Below are 23797 nucleotides of genomic sequence, written 5' to 3' on the forward strand. Positions count from 1 at the left end.
ACACACACACACACACACACACACACACACACACACACACACACACAAATATATACTGGCCCAAAGGCCAGTATAGCAGATGCATTTTCTCAAATGAAGTTCTCTATTTCCTTTTTTTTTTTTTTTTTTGGCTTTTTTGAGACAGTGTTTCTCTGTGTAGTCCTGGCTGTCCTGGAACTCACTCTGTAGACCAGGCTGGCCTCGAACTCAGAAATCCACCCGCCTCTGCCTCCCACGTTTTGGGATTAAAGGCGTGCGCCACCACCGCCTGGCTTCTATTTCCTAATGACACTAGTCTATGTCAAGTTGACATTAAAAACTATAACTCACAGGCACACACTTCTAATTACCATTCTAGGTGTTTAATGTTCAGCATGATATCTATACTTGAGAATACTTTGTCAATTACCTTTAAGTAATCTTTAAGTGTTCTTAAAACATACAGATTTAACAACTTTGAATACAAGTGGACTTATTCATTTGTGCATGCTAGTATATATAGTATATATAAACATAAAATTATTTTATTGTTTATCTATGATGTATACAACTTACGTTCTCAGTGAAGTAGTTTCAATTAGAGAATAGTACCTGGTGGCATTATAATCATTCCTCTCCATTTTGTATGGGACAAAGAAAATTGTGAAAATACTTATTATTAAAGTAGAAGTAATTTTGATACTGTCTATGGACCAAAGATTACATCATAATTCTATTTCAATAAATCAATCACTCAATATTTATCAAGGAGGAAATAAATAGTTAGGAAATAGTTTATAGAAACTATGTTCTTATACAAAAACTTATATTACTTCTTGCTAAGAAAAGATGCTGCTGCTTGTATTTGTAAATGTATGATGATGTCACTCAAAGAAACTAGGAAAAACACTTTATGTCATTTAAAATAATCACCTTATAGATTAATCCATATGATGCCAATATTGAGGCAAAAACAATAACTACACCTATTTATTAGTGAAAAATGTTTAGATAAATGTTGTACACTGTTGCTTTACATTAAAACTATATTATCAACGAAAAATTTCAGTGGTATTCCTCAAAGCCAAAATGAAAGGAGAGATATCACACCAACTTCATTTTACTTTTTCATAAACTCGTTTAGTTTCTTTGAAATGTCTAGAAGTACGTATTAGACCTGAGAATTCTCATATCACTTTTCCAGTACTGGTAATTAATGTGCCCATTAACGACATCCATCTGCTTACTTTATTTCATGATTTCCAGGTATATTTTTCTTTCTTATAAATGTTGCGTTTATTTCTTGTTATGTATATAAAGGACATATTTTTATTTATTCTCCTATTTTTAAATCCTAAACTAATTCTATAATTTCACTATTGTGAATAACACCACAGTAAAATTAATCTGCAATTATCTCTGTAAAATAACGATACAGGGAAATGTGGGTACACGTGGGTAATGTGGGAAGCTACACTGGAACTTGTGGCCTGGTTGCTTCAAACTCACAGAGGTCCAGGTTTCTCTGTTTCCTAAATCCTGGGGTTAAAAATATGTGTTACCTAGCTAAGACTGACATTAGGTTTGTTTGGCCCCCACTTTTAATTTTCTAAGAAATCTTCATGCTTACTTCTATATAGTGAACCTTGTTCTCATTCTCACCAAGAATTGTTAAAAGTTCCTTTTGGCCCACAGGACACCTGTTATTTTATTTTTTGAATTTCTCAGTCTGTATGTAGTTTTAATTTGTATTGAGTTGTATTACTGTCATAGCTAGTAGAGTTTATCATTTGCATATGTTTATTGGCTCTTTATTTTTAATCTTCATTTTAATCTTCAGAAAACTATCCATATAACCAATTAATTTATTGGTTGTGATGTTTGGTTTGTTACTGTTTAATTTTTTAGATCATGTTTATTACAGATATCAATTCCCTCCCAAAGTCTATATCATATTTTCTCCTTTTGTTTTACTTAAATTTTGTATAGATCTATAAAATCACTCAATTATAAAAGTGAAAACAAAATTCTCTAGAAGAGAGATATAATGACTGGAAGGGAAGGGCAAGAAAAGATAAAGTATGGTAATATGGGAGTATATGTTCAACATATAATATGCATACATAGACAAATCCAAAATACCCATTTTTTTTTTCAAAAAAATTAGAAACAGTTAATGTCTTTCAAAATCAATAAAAGTTTGAGTCTGAAATTATCACAGAAAAATACATATTTACTGACTCTATATTAAAACTTGTGCTGTTATACAAGTCATATTTATAATAGCCAGAAGCTGGAAACAACCCAGATGCCCCACAACAGATGAATGGATACAGAAAACACGGTACATTTAAACAATTGCACAATTTACTCAGCTATTAAAAAAAAAACAACTTCATGAAATTTGGAGGCAAATGGCTGGATCTAGAAAATATCATCCTGAGTGAGATAAATCAGTCTCAAAAGACTACATATGGTATGTACTCACTGATAAGCGGATATTAGGCAAAGAGCATGGAATATCCACAATAAAACTCATGGACCATATGAAGCTAAAGAGAAAGGAAGACCAAAGAGTGGATGCTTCAATCCTAGTTAGAATGGGGAATAAAATAATCAAAGGAAGTAGAAGATGGGAGGGATTTGGGAGCAAGAGAAGAGGGGAAGGGGAAAAAGAGGGGAAGAATCAGATATGGGAGGAGATGGAGGAGATGTGCAGAGGGTCAGAAAATTGAACAGAGTTTGTGTAGCAATGGAAGATGGGGAACTAGAGGTGGCATCCAGAAAGTCCCATATGCCAAAGAAACAACAGCCTCCTGGACCCCATGGAGATGATATTATCTGAAATACCCCACAAAGGGAAGGGAGAACTATTGAGACCACTTCCAGAGGTTAGGGATGGCCCTCCAGTTGAGGGACAAGGCCAGCCACCCACCTCTAATATTTTAACCCAGAATTGCTCCTGTCTAAAGGAAATACAGGATAAAGTATAGAGCAGAGACTGAAGGAAAGGCCATCCAGAGACTACCCCACCTGGGGATCCACCCCTCATGCAGACACCAAACTCAGACACTACTGTGGATGCCAAGAAATGCTTGCTGACAGGAACCTGGTACAGCTGTCTTCTGAGAGGCTCTGCCTATCCTGACCAATACAGATGTGGATGCTTGCAACCAATCATCAGACTGAGCACAGGGACCCAATGGAAGAGTTAGGGGAAGTACTGAAGGAGCTGAAGGGGGCTTATCTGGCATCAAAGGGAGGGGAGGCCCTTGGTACTGTGAAGGCTTGATACCTCAGTGTAGAAGAATGCTAGGGCAGTGAGGCAGGAGTGGGTAGGTGGGTGAGGGATGCTCATAGAAGCAGGGTAAAGAGGGATGGGATAGGAAGTTTGTAGAGGGAAAACCTGAAAGGGGATAACATTTGAAATGTAAATAAAATATCCAATTTAAAAAATATGGTCCTGATATCGAAAAACAAAAACAAAAAACCTTGTCCTTTTATTATACTCAATATAAATCTAAATGAAGAAAGTACCTAAGAGATACTAATGACATATTTGTATTTCTGTGATATACTGAAGGCATGACTTTCTTTATGGCATTATGTGATTGTTATGTAAGGTCTATGAGGAGAAAGTGTTCATAAAAGGTAAAACTTTCTAAACTACCAGACCTGTAACAAGCCTTTTGATACATACTTGGAACAACTTTTAAAAGTTTTGATTTGGCATCAAGGAAGAAAGAAAGTTGTGCCATGTTCCAACACACTGTTCATATTTTCCCCTCACATGAAATTGATCAAAACCCTGGAAGAGTGAATAAGCCTCTCAGGGCAACTGGAAAGGCACACTGTCTCCTTTTCTTGAGTCAAAACCAGAAAGACCCCAAAATCTGTTTTCTTAATAAATCCAAAATGCATGTTAGTTATTGAGACTGAAAGTACTAAGAGTAGATTAAATCTTTAATCATCATGACAGTATCATTTTTATCTAAGGATTATGGATAATTAGCCACAGTACAGGCTACACTGCTCTGAAATGATCCACAACACAAGGATCCATGGTAGAAAACCAGCAGTTCCTTTAAAAGTGCCTGAGAGCTTTGCCCATCCCCCTGTTTTTGGCTTTTGGCTTTTTGACTCTAGTCTTTTACTTGGTTCTTAGTTTGTGTGTCAGAGAGATGAAAAGATCAATTTGGGTATCTCATTTAAAAACAGAATTTATGTTTGTATCAGTATATTTTGACATTTACTTATTAAACAGGAACCACAGATTCTGAAAAATCATGTTACATTCAGGCATTTCTTTCTCACATGAAGAACTTAATACTAATAATGAAGAGGAATTTCTTTGTCTGATGGGCATTACTATTTTACAAATAGTGATATTTTGTGGAACTGCTTAAGGGTATTCTGGGTCATGGCTGAGCAGTCACCTAGAACCCCGAGACTCTGCGTTAGAACTGGCAGGAGTTTGTGTGGGCCTAGAAACCAGGGTCCTGAAAAACAATCTAGTCTCCATAAAACTCAGTAACATAGGCCTGCCATTACAGCCCCTGCCAAAGTGCACAGGCAGACTAGAGGCCTCAGGGCCTAGGGATTTACATACTAATGGAGGCCAGAGCACGGAGCAAATTAAGCATGCCTCCCCAGATCCTCCCCATCCTCCCCCTTTCTCCTTCCCTATATAACTCGGTACTGCCCTGAGTTTTACGGTGGTACGCCTAGATCCATCCACCATCTGCTATGACAATAAACCTTTCTGGAACCAAGGACTTCCTAGTATCATTGGGGCCTGCCTTTGCCAAAGCCCCCAGGGCCTCTGGAACCATAGACCTCCTGCCTACATGTGGGACCCGCTACAGGGTAGAAGCCTCCCCGACCACAACAGCTGTGGCCACCTCTAATTTTTCCCCACAATATTTAATCACCATTCTTTTAAGTATTAATGTGAGCTTATTTGATATATTATGTAATACAAGGATAAACCAGTTCTGGGCTCTTATTCTTTAATATGTTGAGAAGGTAGAGCAGCTTGAAGAAATTGCAAACTAAAGACAAGAATTTATGGTAACATCCTAGACTCATTCAACTGCTGTATGCCAAGCATTCTTGTGAATTTTTTCTTTTTTGGATATTTCATTACAAATGTTACCCCCTTTCTAGTTTTCCCCTCTGAAAACCTCCTATCCCATCTCCCTCTCCCTGCTTCTATGAGGTTGCTCAACCACTTCCTCCTCCCTGCCCTTACATTCCTGAATTTTTTTAACTGTAAAGAAAGGTAATTTCAGTTGATCTCGTTTTTAATACGTTTCCCAAAGTGATGAAGATTGGTTAACCTTGTCATGAAGAAAGCTTTTTGAGAAATATTTACAAGCCGTATATTTCATTAAGTCTGAATCCTATGATTACTTATGGGCCGATTTCTGACTTGCTTTTAGAAGACAGTGAGCTTTCTTCTGAGTCTGCTAATTGCACCTGGAGAAGACAGAAACAGTAGCTGCTGGAAGGCAGTGATGCTGTGTATCCAATCAGATATATCCATACTTGATGGGAATTTTCTTTCCACAGCCTATACCTCTGAGGAAGTTCAAAGAAGCTGGTGCGCTATCAGAACTGTGTCACATGGCTCAGCAAACAGAAATGTCCAGTAGATGGTAAATTTTCCCTGCAGGTTTCTTGCTGGTATTTTTTTGTTTGTAAACTGCCTATTTTTATTGAGAAAGTGTGGCTAAATATCTATGACTGCAAAACTATTGAGAATTGAGGAATCAGGAAAAAAATGCCCCTATTTCCTGGTATCCTGAACTTTGAGCAATGTTAATGGTAGCTGTGTGAGCATAAAAGAAATGCAAGGGCAGCAGGATTGCACCCTCAGTGGCTTCTAAAGTACACCCTGAGCTGCAAGCTGCTTTATAAGATTGTTGAGTAGATTCAGAGGCTATTTGAGTATTGAATACATTTACCATGTGTCTGTTCATTTATACCAGCTATCTCCAATGAAGTTCTGCTACTATGAAATGAAGATTATTTTTGCTATTTAAAAAGTTCCCTTTCATTCAGAAGTGAGTCGACAAAGTATTTCTTTGAGGAACCTGCTACAGTTACATAAAAGAGTACCTTTATAATTAGGTATCACACAGGATAGGTAAAAGACCACCCTGAGAAACCCAAAACTATAAAATGCTCTAATCCCTTATCTAAATGACAAGGTATTTGCATATAGCCTATCCCATGCATCTTACTTTGTCTCAGGCAGCCTCTAGGTTCCCTCTAATTCCTAAGACAAAGTAAGATCTTTGAACACTTTTAAAGTATATTGTGTAGGAAATAAAAAAGAAGAAGACTGAAGATGAAGTAGTACAGATTATACAAAAGAATACTTTCATCTTATATTTGGTGCAAACCGGGGATACTGAGTCTATGAATAGAGGGGATAAATTCTATAATTTCTGATGAATGTTTCTACACATCTTCAAAGAAAGCTACTCAGTAAATTGCAATGCATTAAATAAGAATTAGGACAAGACACCCAGAGTCAATCATTGATGTGTTCCCATAAAATAACTTGCCATTTAATTAATACGTTATTTCATCTTTAAATCTGTAGTGACAAAAATTATATCAAAAATTTATTTAGTAAGTTAATAATCCTAACAAATAAAGCAATTGGTAAAATGGAAGATACTTCTGGTTACCATCATCTTTATTAATGTAACCGTTCTTCATTACTCATGTCATCACTATTGTCATTTTCACCATCATCACTATCATCATCTCTACCATGTCATCCTCAACGATATCAACATCATTATCTTTACACCATCATCATCATCATCGTCATCAGTGTCCTCTTTCTCATTGAACTTACCATCACTGTTGTCTCATCCACTTATTCTAGAGATGTAAGAGGGCTTTTAAAGAAATAACAATTTTGGGGGAAGAACTTCATTTTATTTTTACAATATATTTATATATTATAATTAAATATATAAATGTAGGAAGTATATTTCTATCATGGCTTTAACTAAAGCAAAGAACAGAGTTACAATTCAGGATTGTAAAATAAATATAAGAACATAAAGGAATGGAAAAAAACTCAGTATCCTCTTCAGTAAATCTCAGTTAGAGTAAAGATGCCAGGAAAATCATGAAAGATTCCAAGACATATTTACATATAGCTCTTGTGCATACAGCTCTTCTTGTACAGTACACTGATGGAATGGCTAGAGAATGCATTGCTATGTGGCTATGCATAGTGTTTTATTTCTCTTTAGTTTCCTAGTTGAATTTCTGTGAGTATGTTTCTCATGCCATGTTAGAATATTCTCCTCTCGCACTTTTCTCTCATGGCTGAATTCAGTTTCCTGAAATCATCTCAGTTTCAAACTTTATATCACAGCTAGTAGTCCTTCCTTTTTCTTTAGAATATCCAAGTATATCCTGTTTTATTAGACAGTATTGTACTCATAGATTTTTTTTAAAAATTCTTTCTATCAAGAACCTCAGGAATAAAACAAAAAAACATTCCTGAGACCAGAAAATTAATCTATGCATCTGTAACTCAAAGCAGAGAAACAAACATGGGTATGAATACAGAAATGACCACAGCTGTGGTTACTCCAAGTTTGCTTTTATGTATTTAGTAGATGATTTCATCTTTTCTATCAATTCCCCATTAATTTTAGAGATTTATCTCTAAAACTCAAATTTTAGATTTGTACACTCAAATTATACCAACACTGGTTCTCTAATTTTAAAAATGACAACTCTAAGTAATTGAATTAGAGTACATATTAATTTTTAATTAATTAATTAATTAATTTTTATTTACAAGTGAAAGTTTGTGTATGTAGGTGTGGTATGCATGAGGTACACTCATTGAGGTTTAGCCACTAGTCCTGTGTGCGAGTACATTTACTATCTTACATATTTCAGTTGTTTCTAATAAAATTATATTTAGAAAAGACATGTAGCCAGCATTCAAATAATAATTCTAGCATGTGTTGTTACACTCCAGTTGCCAGAACAATTCTCTAATGCAAGAGCTGGCCTTTTAGAATAGCTGTATCCATACGGTATTGTTACCTCCCTACTTATTTTATAGCTGTCCTTGCAGATTTATCTAGATCTTTATAGTCTAAAAAAAAAGTTTTAAATAGTTTAGTCCAGGTGCATTACCTTTATCTTTTAAGCTAGAAGGTTCATGATCTGTATAATACTTTTATTGAAAGGACAATAGCAAATTTGCATTCACTGGAGTTTTTGATAAATAGTAAATAACAAAACTCAGAGGACTATTTAATGTTAGGCTAAATATTGGAAGTAAGACATCCTTATTATCTTATACTGTATCTGAATCATTGTCCTCAGAGATATAGAATTTTGAAAACTGACAAATGCCAAGGACTAAGAAAAATGATGAGTTATGAAGCCAGTGGATAACAATGTCAAACTTTAACATACTTCCTTAGGCTAGGTTATATCCATTCAGCATTGTGCATTTATGTAATGAATCACTATATAAAACTTTGGGAAACACTAATATATAGCATACCTATCTTATGATAGTCCTCTTACACTCATACACAAGCCCACACATGTACACATACATATGCATAAATCTACACCTTTGCACAAATATCACTATGTTTCAGACAGCACATTCCCCTGAGTAAACCAAACTTCATTTTGACCAAATCAAGACCAGGATGTTGTAATGTGTCTTCCATTGCATTTTTTAAAATTTACCAACCATGGAAATTCTGGGATTTCTCACAAAAAAAAAACAAGTACTCCTGTCCATCACATTTCTTAAATGTTGATTTGTTCTTATAATGCTGTTTAATCATGTCATTTGGCAAAATGTGTCCTAACTAACTAGCCAGAGCCACATGGTCTAGGTAGATGATGATGGTGAATATCAGTTCTAAAAAATGGGTTTTAACTGAAGAATATTTTCAACTAGGCAATGACTCCTTTCAGGAGGTTAGAACTATGCTATGCATAAATCAACAAATATTTGTCAATGAATTACTAGATTTTTCAATGATCAAATACTAGGATTCCAGGAAGAAGAAAGATAGAGGTATATATCCTATATCTTTCAAACTGAAAATCTATGTGGGAGATGTATCAATGAATCATAGCAATGCTCACTACTAGCAAATCAATAACAAGTGAGCCTTAGGCAGTTAGTCTGAGATTTTACAGAATCTTGAACAGTTTTATGGAAATGGGATTTGAAATAAATATTGACATATATGTGAAAAAGGATAGGAATTTAGGCAAAATATTAAATAAATGCATCATGTGACTCAGTAAAAGAATCTTCTCTATCTGATGATATATTTTAGTATAACTAAAACATAAATATTCTATTGAGAATGCAATATGATCTAAGACTTGAAAGGTAGGCCTGGCTTGAGTCATAGTGACAACTGCACAAGATGGATTGAAATAGAGTCATTAGGCAACAGAGAGCCAGTGAAATGTACTTTCTAGAAAGTGCAGTGACTAGGCATTTTCCTGTAGGATATTCAGTATGATGATAGCACATAGACTTAGTTACTTTTAAAGCACTTTAGTAAGTAAACAACAGCAATTTGACTTTTTTTTTTAAAAAAAAAGCTATGACACTTTTAAAACCGTCTTACACTTTTTCTAAGATTAAATATTATACAAAAGAAAATCTATGCCTAGCTCTAAGGGACTAATCATAGAAACTATTACTGAAATGCTAACCAAAGTGAGCTGTGACTGTAATGCCTTGTAAATGATGGGGAAAGGAACATGCCTAGTATCGCTTGGATCTCTAGTGTCAAGTCTGTCATCTCTGTAGCATACATCTGAGTTCATTGTAAATTCCGTGGATGGAAGTCTCTGTGGGAACTCTGTCAATTCAGGTCAAACATATATTTGTTTCCCCTACTATCCACATTATTTCGAACTTCTTTGAGAGAGTAATCTTTCTTATCATTTTTCTATAACTTTTCTCATCATTTCATATCCTCTCTTGAATATCAGATGGCTCTTTGTTAGACAAAGTGTTCAAGTTCAAGTAGAAAAGAAAACTGATTTTCTTAAATAAGAGATGCCCGTTCTGCCACTGCTTGTGAACTCATATGCAGTTTTATCTCTGCCTGGCAGAGTTATGCTCAGTCTGTCAATGTGCCCTCTTCTTTCAAGTTTGTGTCAGGCCTCAAGAGTCTCTTCAGAGGTCACCAGATGAAAAGAGCCTTTGTAGAAATATTTTTAAAGATCCAGACACACTATTTTATACAAATATGTTACTGAAAATGCTCCTTTTTCTCTGCAAAGTAAGGTTAACAATGCAATTATTTTCTAATTTACTGCTACCAAATTTAGCTACTTATCTTCAAACCTCTTTATTTTACTCCCCTAGCAGTTAGCAGATCAATCATGTATATATATATATATATATATATATATATATATATGTATATATATATGTATATATGTAAAATGTAAAAATGTAAGCAGAAGCCCATGACTCTATGCTCATGCTTATATGCATATGCATACACATACACACATATGTAATTTATGTCTATATTACATACATATATACACACATATACATACATATTTGTGTATATTTGTGCATGTGTATGTGTGTGTATGTGTATATGTGTGTTAATGGCTGAAATAAAATCAATAAAAAGAATCTACAAATTCCTTTTTGACTGTTTTAAGTGAATAAACATGGCTATTTCATATTCTCTTCCAGTGAATCCAGGTTAATTCTAAAAGCAAGCACTCAGAAAACGTCAGGGCATTGGGATAGAAAGAACACAAGCCTTTGCATGGTTAAACACCACAAACACTGACCTACGTACATTAAACATGTAAGGAATAAAATATTAGAACTTTACTATATATTTGAATGTTTTTCAGTGTTTTCTCACTTTAAAAAAAAATAACATTGCTTTATTGCTCCATACACTGGGATTGATTACTGACATCTCAATGCAGCATCTGATGCTGCCTTCTAGAATACTCACATCTGGAATTTTCATTATTATAAGAATATTTAGAATGCTGTGTTATAAACATTTATTTATAGGCTTATTTCTTATTTTGTTGTGAATGGCTTAAAATAGAGGCTATTCCACTTAGTAGTTCTCAATCAATGTACAATTTAAGGTTTACCACAGAGACCTTTCACAAGCACCCATCTATATGGATACTGGTCCTAAAATCCCTGGTGCTATTGTGCCCTCCACATACAAAAGCCTTTGTCTAAGCAACTGTGCCCATCCTATGGGCTGTAAGACCTTTTAATCATGCCCCATCGTGTTACATGTCCATGAACCATGTCCAATTACCTATCTGCATGGCCATTATAACCCATAAGAACTCCAAAAGCCACTGAATTTCAATACTCATAGTTTCCCCCACTATTATACCAATATTGAGTGAACAAATGATTGAGCATCAGGCACCTCCTCCTACCTGATCCCAGTCCAGATGGATTGCTTTGAATATGTTTGGCACATGGAGTAGCACTATTAGGTGTGGCCTTGTTGGGGGAGTTATGGCCTAGTCAGAGAAAGTGTATCACTGTAGGCTTGGGATTTGAGATCCTCCTCCTAGATCCCAATGAGACAGTCTCATATGGCTACAGTCAGGTTAAGATGCAGAACTCTCAGCTCCTCCAGCACCCTGTCTGCCTGCACACTACAATGCTTCCTGCCATAATGATAAAGTTGACTGAACCCCTGGAAGTGTAAGCTAATACCAATTAAATGTCATCTTTTATAAGAGTTGCTTTGAACATGGTGTCTCTTGACAGCAATGGAATCCCTAACTAAGACACCAAACAAGTTAGAACAATATTAAAGACATCTAAACTTACACTCAACAGAGGAAAACTAGAAACATGTCAAAAACTCAAAACATTCAATGTGACTGCAAACTGACAAGTCTTGTTACAAAATGAAATGTCACATATTAAGGTCATCAATCCTATAGCAGCAGCACCAATAAGAACATTTTGCATGGATTTCAGGAGACAGAATTTAAAAGAACAATTAAAAGCATGTTCAAAGAATTAAAGAAGTATAAAGACCTATTCAGATGAATAAACACCAAAATGAAATCAAAGAATACATGAACAAACTATTCATTCCAGTCCAAGAAAACACAGAGATATGATTGAGTGAAATAATGAAGACAATTGGGGATTTGAAAAGTGATTTAAAAATGAAATGAGATAAACTTTCCGAAGAAGCCCAAATGTGAAATGAAACTAGAACGGAATTTTCAAATTATCAAAAAAAAATTCAGCAGAAGAGTCTTTACCTGCAGAATAGATCTCGCAGGAGACAAAATGCCTGGTAAGAAAGAACTGTCGAACACTATAAAAAGATATAATCTGGGTTGGAGATTAGACTCAGAGGTTAAGAATACTGGCTGCTATGTAGAATGCTTCAGTTCAATTCTGAGCAACCACACAGTGTCTCATAAACACCTATAATGATATATGATAACCTCATCAGATTAACAGACATATATGCAAGCAAAACAATATATATATATATATATATATATATATATATATATATATATATATACACATATATACATTTCCTAAAATTCAAGTCTAGTAATTATGGACATAGATGAAGGAGTAACCAAGGCCAAACCATAAGATAGGACTTCAGTTAAAGCATAGAGGAAATTTTTTGAAAGTCAGATTGCCTACACAGTTCACACAAATCACAAAACAATACATCACAGGAGGAGAAACAACCCACATCACAATATACTTAAAATGATGAATATATAAAATAAAATATATAAAATATATATATATTGAATATATATTTATATTGAATATATAAAATGAATATATATATATATATATATATATATATATATATTTACACTGAATATATAAAATGAAAATGGATGTTAAATCTTCAAGAGATGTGCCACAAATCACATATATAAGCAGAAATATCAGAATGTCAGGATTCTGACATTCTCAAAAACCAGGAGACTTTAGAGAAATGTACTTATAAAACTAAAAGATGACAGAGGCCATTCTGTGCTCTCATGCCTGAAAAAGAATCAGCCACACTTGGAAGAATTTCAAAAATAGGTTAAAAATTATGAGCAAGGTAAAGGAACTTATGAGTACCAAGCTTTTCCTAAAGTGAATATTGGAAGGAGTACTTTACACCAAAAGAAAAGGAGGAGGAAGAGGAGGAGGAGGAGGAGAAGAAGAAGAAGAAGAAGAAAGAAGGAGAAGAAGAAGTTGTTGAAGAAGGTGGGTGGTAAGAAAGCAGCTATAAGCTGTACAGCTGTAGAGAGAAAACTAACACCACAAACCAACAAAATACAAAAATCAATGCCGACATTTGTACTTCTTTACATGGTAATGGTTTCAACTCCACTAACCGAAGGACACAGGAAAGCTAATTGGATTAAGTAAAAATATTACCATTATTATTAATATTTTTGGTAACCAAGAAGCACACTACTATATTCTGTGCCTTACAGTAAGATGGACCAAGAAACTTAAGTCTATTGCTGTTAACATTATACAAAGTGCACATTATAATTCTAAATACATTTACCAAGTACTAATGAACTTAGTCTCATAGAACACAGACTGTTAGAAATTAAACTATAGATTCAGCCCAACAAAGTAATAACAAGTATGGTGCTTTTATGAAAATGGCTTCCTGTTGGTACATGGTTCAGGCCAGGTCCATGGTCACTCTCTACTGATCACTCTCTGTATATCAACTGGTAGCAGCAAATATACATGTAGGACTATCAGCTACCTCTCCAGCACTATGTCTGACTGTATGATATCTTTCTCCCTGCTATGGTAACATACTAAACCTTGGAAACAATAAGCCAGCCAAAATTAAATGTTTTTCTTTATGAGAGTTATCATGACTATGGTGCATTGTCACAGCAATAAAACCCTTACTATAACAGAAGTTGATTCCAGGAAATGGGGCATAACTATGATGAACATGACCATGATTTTGTCTAGAAGAATATGGAACATTTGGAACATTGGCCTAGAAAGTGATTGAATGATTTAAGTGTGACTTAATGGACCATAATAGTAGAAGCATGGAAGAGTTAAGAGTGATTTGAACTCTAAGGGCCTGGTTCAAAAGGTTCAGAGTACAAGATTATTAATATGTGCCACACAATCATTATAGTATTATTTTGGTGACAAGCATGCCTTTTTTCTACCCTTGTCCAAAACTATGTCTGTGGGGAAATGGAAGAGTTATGGCCTATCAACTTTGGCAGAAAAGATTTCCAGACATCCAAATCCTGGTTGTTTCACTTGGTTACTAATGGCCATGTTTACACAGATCTATAATGAAAAGGAAAAAGCCAAGTGTGGAAAAAATACAAAATGTTTGAAGAGAAAAGAACAATCATGAAGTATAAAGTGATTTTTTAAAAAGCACAGTACTAAGTAGAATAAATGGATTGGTGACCATACAACAAGATCATACCCAGCTAATTTTCTAACTTAACAAAGGTGAAAGGTTTTGAAGATCTGAATAACGCACTGACATCAAACATGGAGATGTGGACTACAGAGTTTTCCAGCCAGATTTTGAGTATTGTTCTGGTCTAGGGTTTCTTCACTGTATATCCTTTCCTCCCTTTGGAATTGCAATATATATATTCTATGCCATTGTGTGTTGGTAGTATGTGATCTGCTTTTTTAACTTTGTTTTTATTGAGGTTATAGTTACCATCCTGAGTTTCAGAAAAGACTTTTTACTTTGGATTTTTAAACAGATTTAAAACTTTTATTTACCATCAGATTTTTGGAGTTGTGCTGAATGTATTTTGTGAGGGGCACGCGTGTAGTCGTCACGCCGGCAAAAACATACACCCACGCACACACACACACACACACCAGAATCCTTCCGTAGAAACACGTTTATTCCCATAAACCAAAATGGTGGTAGAAGACGACCCCCAGCCCTGGGAAAAGCCCTTATATACCCTAGAGCGGCGTAATCACCTCTGATTGGCTGTATACTCATTGCGCGCCAAACGCCGTGGGATGGGCTTAGCTTTGGCGGGCTTTACCATGGCACATGCGCACTTTATTTGTTTACTAGGAAGAATTATGGCTGACAGCGCCACCTAGCGATGGCGGACTTTGCCAGCACCTGCCGCGGCTCCCAACATCTGCCCCTTTTTTGTTTTTTAAAAAACAGAGGGTGGTGCTCAAATGTTTGAGGCTTTACAGGGTGCCTATACCAGAAGCCCTAGGGTGCAGCGGCTGAGGAATCTGTCTGCTGGCTATTTCTTTTTTGATTTGTTAAACAGGCACTGGCCAATGTCCCGTGTCTAGGCTGACTGACATTTCTCCACAGCCAGCACCAAAGAATGGTGAGCTCTCTGGCTAGGCTACGAGGGTCGCACACCCACACCTGGCATTCTCAGAATGTGCGCCCTAGGTAGTGGTCACTCGTAATGCCTGTCACCGGGTAAAATCACCATTCGTGGTGTACCTCTGGCGTATGGGATCAGCTTATTCCCATCGTTGGGACCAATTGGCAGCCGGCCTGGAGACAAAAGGATGGAGTTATTTAACTGGCTGTTCTTGGCCTGTCTAGTGTGGTACCGGTTATGACTCAAACCCATGGCCGATCGAGCAAATTCCATCCTGGGGGAATAAGCGTTCAAGAACCAACAGTTTAAGACCGTCTCCCTTACCCTACCAGGTGCAATGGAAACGAATCCTCTGGGTGCAAGGGCTAAGGGGAACAGAAAGAGATGCAAACACCCATCCCTGTGCAATGGAGTTATCTCCTAGGGGTGCAAGGGCTGTTTGTCTCAAAATTCAGGTACCACAGCTATACAGACAAGGATCAACCAGGCCAAGACTCCTCACTGACCCAGTGTAATGGGCAAATCTTCTGGGGTGCAACGCTGATGGCCTAACATTTAGCACCACCACTCGTGAGGGGGAGACTGCTTATAATTGAGGCAGTGATAACCACACTGCAGGGGAAGCCCCTAGTACTTTGGAAGCGCCTGTGCAAAAATAGCCTTGTCAAGATTTTGTTGAGCTCTGAGTTTGCAACCAACCAAGGATGAATACTAATCCACAACTTAGGGTATACCAAACAGGCCTACTCCCACCCACTTAAAAAAGGGAAGAAAAGGAAAAGAAAAGAAGAAGGCTGAAGAATTCTAGGAGGACAGTCCCTCAGTCAGGGACAGATCCACGCGCGTCGAGTTGATGTTCACCACAGCTGCTCTCAATTTTCTGAGTGTCTCACTGAAGTTTTCTGAGCAGTTTCCTGTAAGATACTGAAACAATTTTCTGGACAGATTAGTTACACGAGTAAAGTTTTTATACTGTACATTGGTGATGTAAAGTGTACCCAGTTTTTTCTCACATCTCAATTGGGCTAGTTGAAAGAGGATATCCAATCTCTCTCTCACTAAATCAAGGCGTTGATTAAGGATCATTAGCCCGCCTTTTAGTTGGGTACTGGCGGAGGTTTGAAGGTTAACAGTCTCTGCCACCGTGGCTGACAATTTGGGGTAGTGCCCACCTGAACAGAAGTTGACACAGCAATCTCAGTGGCAGTGGCGGTAATGGCACTAATTAATATCGTCGTCACTATGGCTGCAGTTATACCAAAATCTCTTTTTTGTCTAAATAATGACAGAGTGGAAGGAGTCTCCACGGGGATGGGAACCCATCGCGTGACTCTGGCAACCATAGTGCGAGTGAATCTTTAGAATTCCAACACTGGGACATCCAGCAGGTTTTATTGGTACAATTCTTAAAGGTGGAATTTGATAAAATAAACAAAAATACTAGGAACCTGTATCCCTTGGATCAGCACAAGGGCTATCATCAGAGCCTGGAGGGTCTGCCTCGATGTCACCTTCCAGTATTGCAAGTCGCCGCGTCAGCCGCTCTGGTAGCCAAAACGGATTGTCTTTTTCCTGTGGAAACACACAGACCGCTCCCCTGGCTTTTATTAAAGTAGAATCTGGACCTTTTCATTGTCTGGTCAAGATGTCCTTTTATTTGACCATTTCTTTTGGCCTGTCAAGCTGAAAATGAGGTTTTAGCCAGTTAATCTCTGTTAACAACTTTTGAGAATCACTTTTCTGGAGCAACAAGTACTCTAAAATCTTAAAGCTTGTTGTACTAGTGCAAGGGCTTGTGGAAAACTCCTTTAGAGAGATCAGCCAATAAAATATACAACGAATAATATATACTGAGAGATTTAAACGCTTTAACCTTTTGTATTAAAGCAACAACAAATTTTTTAAGGCCATTAATTATTCTTTGAGGCAAGCTTTTTTAATGAATGGCTTCATGGGCTCTCAAAAATCACAAGCAATTTCACTTAATGCAAACCTCTCACCTTTACCAGGAGGTAAAGGAACTGTATAGAACAATCTTTTAAATCTATAATAATTTTTTTATATGCATTTACTTGAATGGCAGCTGGAGTAGGCAAGTCAGGCTGTAGTGCCCCATTAGTCTTATAAATCTTAAATTTGAACTTTCTCTGTGTAGCCCTGGCTGTCTTGGAACTCACTCTGCAGACCAGGCTGGCCTTGAACTCAGAAATCTGCTTGCCTCTGCCTCCCAAGTGCTGGGATTAAAGGCGTGCGCCACCACCGTCCGGCTCTACTGTTTTTTGGATTAATTGAATAACCAACTCCTTTTAGCTGAGTGAAGTATCAAATAAAGCCAAGCTGAAGGCAATCTTGTCCTCCAATAATTGTTAAATAGCCCCAGTATCTATCAATCTTTTAAAACCCTTTTTCTTTTAATTATTAATTTAAGATTAGGTTTTTAGTTACTGATAAGACCTAATACACATCAGAGGAACCAAAGCCATTTTGTCTCCTATTACGCTCAACAATTTTGGCCTGGCCCAAGGATTATCTTTTCTGCACCAAGGACAGGTGTGTCAGGTAACCTTGGTCACCTGGCTGTTGTTTAAGTCTCTGTTCCTGGGACAGTCACTTTAAAAACTATCTAAATTTCTACATTTAAAACACTCCCCATCTCTATGGCTCTGTGCAGTTATGGCCAGACCCTGATTGTATGAGGGTGCAATTTCATTGCAAAGACAAGTATCTAAGTCTGTCTTTGCTTGTATGATTTGAGGGCTGTGTGGGCAGTTTAACCTGATTAACATCACACTGACCTTGTCTTACAAGCACGTTAAGATCTCAGTCTGCGTGTCTTAATTTAAATGTAAATGTTCTAAATCTCTAGCAGGCCAGCATTGTATCACAACTTGTTATAAATATTTATATTTAACTCTACCTGCTGTCCCCCTTTCCATAACATGGGCGAATCAAAAAAATTTTTAAACTCAAGATTACAACTGCCAACTGTAGCCAATGGAATACTGGCAGTTTAACTAAATTTTTAAATATCTTTTGTAACATTAGAATGTAACCATTAATTTTGAGAAGCAAGAGCAGAACTAATCCAAACAATCTATCTTCTCTAAAATCAACACCAAGCAGACCACCCCTATGTTACAAAGTTTTGCTGTTAATTCTCTACACATGAATGCATGAAGCAGCTTTTAATCTCATTGAAGAGACATTGGTCTAAAATCTTACTTTTTATATACCTGGTTTCTGAATGACTCCAACACTGAGCTAGTTCCACGCCACCTTTCGTTATCAAAGTTGTAAATTTTTAATTACACCCAATAATTTAAGCCAATAGTCTATAACCAAGACATGTAGAACATTTTTATACTTTTAAAACCAATTAGAAACAACAATGAAATGGCTACATATCTTATTTTTAGATCAAACAAAATTTCTTGTCTTTCTAGCTGTAATTTTAAGAGAAAAGCACCTTGTCACAGAGGTTTTTCTAGGACAAAACGACTCTTAGCTTCCTTATAAAACCCAAAATGCTGCTGGTCTCTTTTAAAAGCAGCTTATGTCAACCTCAATTCCTGAAAAGACCTTTTTAGCTCCCAAAGGTTGGATCAAGCAGTTTTAACGATCTTTCTTTTTGAACATGTAACAAACACAGAACATTTAGACAATGAAACAAAAAGCAAACACAAACACGTGGACATTGGCACGCCAAGGACAAACGACAAGGAAGGACTCTAAGAACTACAGAGAATTTCAGGACATCTCCCGAATTCTCTGCTTCTAGATGAGCTCTGAAATAGCCTTTTCATTCTTTTTTGTTGACACAGCTCAGAGAGAGGGCACCTGTATTTTTTAAAAACTCTTTCTCTCTCTCTCTCATATTTAAAATGTAACTTTTTATCTCGTTCATTGGAGATGTAGCGGGCAGCTAATTTAACACATCAATACCCTGCTTTCTAATTCTTTTTAACCCTGCTCTTCCCGCCTGAAGCAGTTTTTAGGCTGCAGGCAATTTAGAATTCTCTTGACCTATGTTTCGCTGTCACCTCCTAGGCAAAATCGGCACTGGGCCAATTCCTCATTCACCTAGACTGTCTCCCCCAAACCACTCTTCTTGTAAACACAGCCTCTAATTAACCGTCACTAACTCCAGCACTCGATCTCGCGGCGGCGGCCGGCTATTCAGCTGGCATCTATCCTCCCCATCCGTCTCTACATCTGAGTCCTCTGAGTCGGAGGTTAGCCCCTCCGACTCAGAGCTATCATGCCGTAAAAAGCCCGGCTCCTTTACCAGATACAGAGGTTTCTTTCTGAGGCTTCCTGTTCTCCCGTCTCTCCCAAGAGCGTTCTTTCTCTCATCTCTCATCCCCGTGAATTGGTTCTCGGGGAGGCCTGATTTCTTAAATACGTTTCTTTTCTCTTTTCCTTTCTGAATATTTAAGCGCTTCCATTTCTCTGTCTCTGTTTCTGACATGCTGATTTGTACTATTCTCCGAACCCTCACAAAAACCAGGAGTAAGAAAAGTGATGCTGCTAGCATCATGGCGAGAGCCTCTAATGTTCCTGCCAACTGGGGAGGGAAGTGAATCAAATCAAATCGAGACCTGTCTCTCAGAGAACATCCTCTCGTTCTACGGTTCTGGATTCCTCCACGCGTGGATGGCAAGCGGTGGGTCTTCTAAAAACGTGCCAGCGATGGAAAATTCTCCCGGGTTTCAGCACCAAATGTGAGGGGCGCGCGTGTAGTCGTCACGCCGGCAAAAACATACACCCACGCACACACACACACACCAGAATCCTTCCGTAGAAACACGTTTATTCCCATAAACCAAAATGGTGGTAGAAGACGACCCCCAGCCCTGGGAAAAGCCCTTATATACCCTAGAGCGGCGTAATCACCTCTGATTGGCTGTATACTCGTTGCACGCCAAACGCCGTGGGATGGGCTTAGCTTTGGCGGGCTTTACCATGGCACATGCACACTTTATTTGTTTACTAGGAAGAATTATGGCTGACAGCGCCACCTAGCGATGGCGGACTTTGCCAGCACCTGCCGCGGCTCCCAACAGTATTTCTGCATTATGATATGCCTACAAGCCTATGGGGACCAGGAAGTGGAATGTGGTGAAGTGAATGAAAATGGCCTCCATCAGTTCATAGGGAATGACACTATTATGAGGGGTGGTTTTATTGGACTAAGTATGGAAGAAGTTGGAAGAAGTATGTCACTGGAAGCGGGCTTTGTGGCTTCAAATGTTGAAGCCAGATCCAGTATTGCTCTCCCTTCCTGCTGCTAGCAAATCCATTAGAAGAATCTTCATCTACCTATCAAGCACCATGTCTACCTGTGTGTCAGCATGATTACTGCCATGAGGATGATGAACTGAAGCTCTGAACCAGTAAGACAATACCAGTCAAAAGTTTTCTTTTATAGGAGTTGGTCATGGTGTATCTTCATTGCAAAAAAAAAAAAAAAAAAAAAAAACAAAACAAAAAAAAAACCTAACTAAAACAGCAAGTGAACTGAGTACTCCACTGTCTGAATTTTTTGACTGTTCACCCAGACCTTCCTTTAAATATCTGAAAATTTTAAGTAACATCACCGTCAAATGTTGCTTATAATTATTTACAGACTATTACATTCAAACACTGTAGTAATCACATTTCTTTCAGTTAATCTTTCAAATTTTTGGAAATAAAATCTTGACACACACACACAAAATGCATTCAGAATAAAATTTCTAGTGGAAATAGGGATATAGGGAACACATGTAAAAATGATAAAGATATGGAGCATCAAACCTACCATCATCCTAAATAAAGAAAACATGGAAGCCCCCCAATTATAATCAGGAACAAGATAGGGATATCAAGTGTCTTTACTTCTTTTCATTGTAGGACTTGAATTATTGAGTAAATAAGAAAGATAAAAGAAATAAATGGGATGAAAATAGAAATAGCAGCAAAATTATTTCTTTTTCAGCTGATACTATACTAGACTTAAAAAATATCAACATGTAAAATTTTGCTTTTATTAACCTAATATAATTGTCATCTAGAGGCTTATTCCTGAATAAACTCATCCTTTCTAGCTCTTTCTGAAGTTTGACTGGTTCGGTCAACTGACCTGTATTGGCTCAAAATTCCTTTCAAAGATGACTGATTCAAACTGGATTCTCTCAGCTTCTGACTGAATTGCTCTGCTGGGTTTGGAGCTATCTCTGGAATTTTCTTCCAGTATTTCTGCTCCTCATTCTCTGGTTTATTATGTCTTCACCTACAACCTGTCTCTGTAAAACTATCCCAGTAAAACTGTTCCACGCCTCTTTCTATACTGCTTTCTTAAGTCCTTTCCTTCCTGTGCTATTCTCTTGTAAGTCGAATTTATCCTGTATCTGACTCATTCTGTCAACTCTTTCTTTGATTAGTTTCTCTATCTGCCCCTCAATTAAATGTCACTTTCAAACATGGCTACTACCTCTAACTTTACCTTCATTGTTTGGAATTAAGAATGTATACTAAGTGTGTGTCTATATTCCAGTCATTGAGAATTAAGGTGTATAATTCCAGCTGTATCACAGAGGTCTTTTTATGCTCTGGTTGTTTAAATGTGTTTTCCCCAAGAAGTGGTATTATTAGGAGGTTTGGCCTTGTTGGTGGAAGTGTGTCACTATGGACATGAGGTTTGAGATCTTCCTCCAAGCTGCCTGGAAACCAGCCTTCTGTTTGTCTTCAGAACAAATATAAAACTCACAGCAGCCCCACTACCATGCCTACCTGGATGCTGCCATGAATCTTGCCATGATAATAATGGACCCAGAACCTGTAAGTCAGACAAAATTTAATGTTGTTCTTCATAAGAGTTGTCTTGGTCATGGTGTCTTTTTACAGCAATGGAAACTAAATAATAGAGATGTGATTCCTTAACATCCTACAAAAAAATGTAAAAAAAAATCAACATTTTAAGCAACGTTGCAGGGTACAAAACTAACATACCAAGATCAGATATATATATTGAATTAATAAACAAATTCTAATAAGCATACACTCTATTACACACACATCTGAATACAGTTCTTATAAGAGATGCAAATGTTTGATAAAGTTTGCCAATAGAGACTCTGGTGTTAAAACTAGTTTGTTATATTGTTTCAGGATATCTGATCATACTATAAACCCCAAGATTATATACTGGAAAAATCTATATCTAGTTGTAGTGTGGCACAGCAGTAATACACACCTTTAATCAAGAGCTGTTGCAGGTTATTTGATCATACTATGAGACTGTGTACTGGAAAAAAACCTAAGGGTTTTAAATTGTAATATGGCTCAGCTCTAGCATACATCTTAATTCTATGAACTTTCTGTTTACTGTAAGCAAGATTTAATAAAGTCAACCATAGCTCAGGAGGTGGAGCAAGTAGCCAGTTGACAGGGACTGACATGAGAAAAAAGAAAACCATAGAGAGTGTGAGGGAATCAGGAGGGTGAATAGAGAGATGTACAGGAAATAGAAGGAAGGGACATCCAATTTGAAGGGATTTGGGATTCAACTGAGGAGGAAGGTTAGCTTGGTGCTTTCTCTGCCTCTCTATACTCTCAGGATTTCGCTCAGCATTTGGCTCCCAAGTCATTACAGGGAAACTTGAAAGTTTGAGATTTTGTTTAAAATTACATGATTCCATCTCTTCTCTAGTCAGAATAACTGTCATCAAGAAATCTTAATAATTCTGAGACAATATACCTTAATTGATACTGAAAGATTTCACGTTTTTATAGTTATTGCTACATTATGACAGAGAACTTGGAATTCTATGTATTCTCAATCGGTAAATTCCAAATATTTAGAAGCATGATTTGTTCCTGTTTTGACTTAGAATTTCTCATTCCCTTTAAATCTTATCTTAGTTCTTAAATTTTTATAATAATGATGATACACACAACCAAACATTGAACTGAGTGCTGGGACCCCAATGTAGAAGTTAGGGCAAGGATTGCAGGAGCTGAAGCGGTTTGCAACCTCATAGGAAGAACAACAGTATAAACGAATCAGACATCCCAAAGCTCCCAGGGACTAAACCACCAACCAAAGAGTATACAGGATACCCATGGCTCCAGTTGAATATGTAGCAGAGGATTGCCTTATCTGGCATCACCTGGAGGGGCTTTCCTAGGTCTCTGGAGGCTTGATTACACAGGATAGGGGAATGATAGGGCCCTGAGGCAGGAGTGGGTGGGAAAGTAGGGGAGCACCCTCATAGAGGCAGGGTGAAGAAGTAGGGGATGAGGGGTTGTGGAGGGGAAACTGGGAAGGAGGATAATATTTGAAATGTAAATAAATAAAATAGTTAATAAAATAAAAATTTTTGATGCATTGTGTGTGTTATTTCAAATTTCTGGACTGTGTATGGAT

Source organism: Grammomys surdaster, unplaced genomic scaffold, assembly GCF_004785775.1.
Source record: "Grammomys surdaster isolate TR1022 unplaced genomic scaffold, NIH_TR_1.0 125708, whole genome shotgun sequence".
NCBI classification, from domain to species: Eukaryota; Metazoa; Chordata; class Mammalia; order Rodentia; family Muridae; genus Grammomys; species Grammomys surdaster.